Raw genomic sequence first — 6,000 nt, forward strand, 5'->3', positions numbered from 1 at the left:
GCTTGATGATGCCGTCAACCATATCAACGAATTTCATGAGCAGCCTGTACCACCTGTAGTGCCAGAAGAAAATGAGAGTGAGGAAGAAGAAGAAGATCCAGAGGAAATAGAAGGAGAGTCAAGTCTTGACTCCGAGCATGGTGATCCCACCCCAAATCCCCAATCTAATCACTCATCTTCCGGAAGTCTGTCGTCGGTGGGAAACCTCGACGATTATTAGCTCATCGCTCTCCTCGCTGTAATGGATATGTCTAGTGTAGAGTAGGATGATCTGGTGGGTAGAATAAGCAGTTGTATGGACTAAGAACCACTTGGATGTAATATAACGTGGTGTGCCTTGTACTGGGAGTTGTGGAAGTTGTGTTGTACTATATGTTGAACCGCATGTTCAGTTATGGAGTTTAAGTTTAATGTCCTATTGCTGCATACTTTATCTCCATATTTGCATGCGATGGACCAACTGAACATATGATGCCTGATAACAAAAGGAAATAAGCGTGAGTGAATATGATGGATTTTTTCCTTTTGTTTCAGATGGTTGGAGCAACACGTGGAACCCCTGAAGGTTTCCGGCCCGACCAGGCCAGCCGTTCGCAACAACCGCCACCTCTGCCACCCAATCTAGCGGAGGTAATGGCCCAGCAGACTGAACTACTGAACTAGCTAGTGAGGGCACAGCTGGGGCACTTCCATCACCAGTCCAGAAGCCGCGAGGAGAATGCCTCAGCCGGGTATCAGGATTTCTTCGGTACCCAGCCCCCGTTATTTCACAAGACAGAGGAACCTCTAGATGCGGACGCATGGCTCCGTACTGTGGAGTCCAAGTTTGCCCTACTGTCGGCACCATGCTCGGAGGCGAACAAGGCTCTCTTTGCAGTACAACAACTCCGTGGTGCTGCCCGTATATGGTGGGACCACTATTCTGCAATGCAACCAGATGGTCATGTGGTATCTTGGGAAGAGTTCAAGGCCGCATTCCGCGCCCATCATATTCCTGAAGGCTTGATTGAGCGCAAGCTCAATGAATTCTTGGCATTAACCCAGGGCACTCTCACTGTCATGCAATATGCACAGGCGTTTAATCACCTATGCCAATATGCAAGTTATCATGCAGACACCGACGCCAAGAAGAGAGACCGTTTTCGTCGCGGTCTCAACACCAAGCTCCGGGAACGACTGAACTTAGCCCGAGCCGACACTTTCAACGAGTTGGTCAATATGGCCATCACTCAAGAGGACTGTATCTCAGCTCATCGGGCTGAGAAGAAGAGGAAGATTACCCCTGGTCCCCCCGGCACTCAACAGTCGAGGTTTAGGTTGGTGCCGCAGTCAACGACGCGACCTCCACCTCGCGCTAATTTACCAGGGAGATGGGTGGCTAGGCCCCCACAGCAGTCCCAGTTTAACCGACAGTCAGCTCCTCCTCAGCAGCAGCAAAAGCAACAAGGCCTCAGGCCCATTTCCACTCCTTTTGGTCAAGGAAACAAAGGCAACCGTTGTTTCAATTGTGGCAGCCCCTCGCATTTCATCAAGAACTGTCTGCAACCTAGGAGATCATTCCAAGGGCAGCCCTCCAACACAAACAATAAGGGCAAAGGGAAGAAACAGATGGTACAAGTTCGCCAAGGCAGGGTGCACTTCACCGCCGTCTCCGAACTTCCCGAGGGCGCTCCTATAATGACGGGTACTTTCACTATTCAATATCAACCCGCCATTATACTTTTTGGTTCCGGTGCAACTCATAGCTTTATCAGTTCAAAATTTGGAGCCAAACTAGGATTAGAATTACATCCGGTTAATGGAAGTTATTTGATTGCAACCCCGGGTGGTAGAGTGGCATCCAATCAAATATGTAGAAATGTGCCAATCCAGTTGGGCAGCAATCTGGTGAAGACAGATTTGCTTTTGCTGGATCTAGAAGGGATGGATGTTTTGTTAGGTATGGATTGGATGTCGGAACACCATGTCTCACTGGATATCTCATCCAGAGTAGTGGAGATAGACTCACCCTATCAAGGAACCACCACTCTTTATCTATCACACAAAGGGTGTATCAACTCTTGTGCCTATGCGGCAGAAGGGATTAAACTCGAGGCCATCCCGATTGTATGTGAATATCCGGATGTTTTCCCAGATGATCTGCCAGGAATGCCTCCAGATAGGGATGTTGAGTTCATTATCGAGTTACAGCCAGGTACGGCACCTATCTCCAAAAGGCCCTACCGTATGCCACCAAACGAACTAGCAGAACTAAAAACCCAACTTCAAGATCTTCTTGATAAAGGTTACATCCGTCCAAGTGCTTCACCATGGGGATGCCCAGCTCTATTCGTAAAAAAGAAGGACAATAGCCTACGAATGTGCGTAGACTATCGCCCTCTCAATGCGGTGACAATCAAAAACAAATATCCTCTGCCCCGCATTGACATTCTTTTCGATCAGCTAGCCGGAGCCAAGGTGTTTTCAAAAATTGACCTTCGCTCTGGATACCACCAAATCAAGATAAGACCTTGTGACATTCCAAAAACAGCCTTCTCTACCAGATATGGACTTTATGAATATCTGGTTATGTCCTTTGGTCTTACCAATGCTCCAGCTTATTTCATGTATCTCATGAATTCAGTTTTCATGACGGAGCTAGATAGATTTGTCGTGGTATTCATCGACGATATCCTTATTTATTCTAAAAACCCTGAAGATCATGCCAAACACCTCTGAATAGTTCTTCAGAAGTTAAGAGATCATCGTCTGTATGCTAAATTCTCCAAGTGTGAATTTTGGATTGATACAGTAAAATTTCTAGGCCACACTGTTTCTAGCAATGGCATATCTGTGGACCCTAGCAAGGTTCAGGAGGTAATGGATTGGGAGCCTCATACTTCTGTTCATCAGATTCGTAGCTTTCTAGGTTTGGCTGGCTATTATCGCCGATTCATTCCTGATTTCTCCAGAATAGTAAAACCTATGACTGAGCTACTGAAAAAGGGAATTAAGTTTGTTTGGAGTGAGAAATGCGAAGAAGCATTTCACACCTTAAGAGCTCATCTCACTACTGCCCCAGTGTTAGCTCAACCGGACAACTCTAAACCCTTCGATGTCTATTGCGATGCTTCAGGCATCGGACTCGGTTGTGTACTCATGCAAAACAACCGCGTCATTGCTTATGCTTCTCGAGCACTTCGGCCTCATGAGCAAAACTATCCTACCCATGATCTTGAGCTGGCAGCTGTGATTCATGCGCTCAAAATTTGGAGACACCATCTCATGGGAACCAAGTGTAATATCTACACTGATCACAAGAGCCTCAAATACATATTCACCCAAGCAGATTTGAATATGAGACAACGCCGTTGGCTGGAATTAATCAAAGATTATGACCTGGAGGTCCATTATCATCCAGGCAAGGCCAAACGTGGTTGCAGACGCCTTGAGTCGAAAAGCACATTGCTCTTGTTTATCAGTAAAGGCTCTGAATGAAACCCTCTGTTGGGAGATGAGAAAGCTTAACCTTGAAATTATATCCCAAGGTAGTTTGAATCAGCTTTCAGAGGAAGTTCCATTAAAGGATAGTATCATCATGGCTCAACAACATGATGAAGGAATAAAAATCATTAAGCAGAATCTTATTAAAGGAGAGGAGAAATATAAATGCTTCCGGATAGATCCTTTAGGAGTACTCTGGTTTAAGGAACGGATTGTTGTACCAAAAGACCAGCAACTCCGAAAGCAAATTCTAGATGAAGCCCATCTGTCCAAGTTCTCTATACACCCTGGTAGTACTAAAATGTACCAGGACTTGAGACAGAACTTCTGGTGGACTCGCATGAAAAGAGAAATAGCAAGGTATGTTGCTGGATGCGATATCTGCCAGAGGGTCAAAGCTAGTCATCTTAAGCCTGCTGGTGTCTTGCAACCATTGCCTATTCCCTCTTGGAAATGGGAAGACATCAGTATGGATTTCATCGTTGGTTTTCCCAACACCTCCCAGAAACATGACTCCATTTGGGTAATCGTAGATCGATTAACCAAAACTGCTCACTTTCTTCCTGTGCATACTACCTTTACCGCCAAGAAGTATGCCGAAATCTACATAGAGCAGATTATTCGACTCCATGGAGTGCCTAAGACGATCATCTCTGATCGTGGTACTCAATTCATCGCTCATTTCTGGGAACAACTTCAAACATCTCTAGGGACTAGACTTATTCGAAGCTCAGCATATCATCCCCAAACGGATGGACAAACCGAAAGAGTCAACCAAATCCTAGAGGATATGCTAAGAGCTTGCGTCATTCAGTATGGCAAAAGTTGGGACCAGTGCTTACCGTTGGCAGAATTCTCGTACAACAACAGCTTCCAATCAAGTCTTCAAATGGCTCCATTCGAAGCTCTATACGGTCGCCGGTGTCGAACTCCTTTGAATTGGTCACAAGTCGGTGAACGTAAAATCTTTGGACCTGACTTGGTCACGGAGGCTGAAACCAAGGTAAAGCACATTCAAACCAATCTTAAAGCAGCTCAATCGAGACAGAAAAGCTACGCAGACAAACGTAGGAAGCCCTTATAGTTTTCTGTAGGAGAGTTTGTGTATCTTCGAGTGTCTCCTACTCGAGGAGTTCAACGTTTCGGCATCAAAGGAAAACTTGCTCCTCGATACGTTGGACCCTTCGAAATCCTTGAGATCTGCGGACCTGTAGCCTATCATCTTCAACTTCCACCTCAACTAGTGGCTGTCCATAATGTTTTCCATGTCTCCCAACTCAAGAAATGCCTCCAAGTCCCCACAGAGATCATAGATCTACAGGCTATCGCTATAGAACCTAATCTTTCTTATGCCGAGCATCCCATCAAGATCCTAGATGCCAAAGAAAGAAGTACCAGAAGAGCGACGATCAAGATGTATAAAATTCAGTGGAATCATCACACTGAAGAAGAAGCAACTTGGGAAACCGAAGCTTATCTCCAAAAACATTTTCCGGATTTCCTAAACGACAATCTTTAACCTTGAAATCTCCAACTCTATCTTGTTCCGAAATCTCGGGACGAGATTCTTTTTAGGAGGGAGGATTGTGACACCTCAGGTATATGGGAGCCAGACTTAGTGCATTGCGTGTAGGATGTACTCTTGTGTGTTGTTTAAGGACAAGATTTTAGGGTGTTTTCTTTAATTCTAAAAAATAGAGGGTTTAAAGTGCAAAATGTGTGTGGGAGTGGATAATTTTGAAATATAGGAAGGGCTGTTTTGCAAATGATGCTTTTACTTTTAAACCACTGTAAAGGGTGAAAACAAATCAGGGAGTTGTTTGAAATGTAAAATTTAAATAGGTTTTCAAAGAAATTTGACTAGTTGTATGGTTTTCAAAATAACTTGGAAACCTCAACTCTTCTGAAGGTGAACCCTAAAGCAAAAGTGTAGAACTTTTTATTCTCTACACTTTTTGTTTTTGGAGCATTTTCATTTGAGCTCTAGTTTAAAAGTTACTCAAGCTTTACAGTGAGCCCCCTGAAATTTTGAACAATTGCAACCGGGTCCTCGTCGTCCACCTCCAGCTGCTCTGCTCTGCTCTGCTCTGCCCGAGAGCTGCTGCCGCCGCCGCTTAACTCCGGCGAGCTGCCCCGGCCGCCACCTGCCCCCGCGCCGCTTGCCAGTGCCACCTCCACCTCCAACGCACCTGCCCTGCCGCTTGCCAGGCCTTGGTGGCCGTTTTCCCGAGCCGCCACGCCATTCCCGAGCCCTCCACGGCCGCCACGACATTGCCGGCATCCAGCTCCTCCTTGCCGTGCCCCAGTGCTTCTCCAAGTATATTAAGCCCTTCAGTACCGCGTGAGCCACCCCTTTTGCCTTCTCCCCGAGCTCAAATCACCCCCGGTCGTCTTCTTCCTCGCGCCACCGCCGTTCTTCCTCCGCCGCCGTTCAGCCTTGCCGTCGGCAGCCTCCTCCAGAGCCCCCCACCCACGATCCAGACCACCACCAGCACCACCTCACCCTCCTGAAGCTCA

Source organism: Panicum hallii, chromosome 3 (genome assembly GCF_002211085.1).
Source record: "Panicum hallii strain FIL2 chromosome 3, PHallii_v3.1, whole genome shotgun sequence".
NCBI lineage: Eukaryota > Viridiplantae > Streptophyta > Magnoliopsida > Poales > Poaceae > Panicum > Panicum hallii.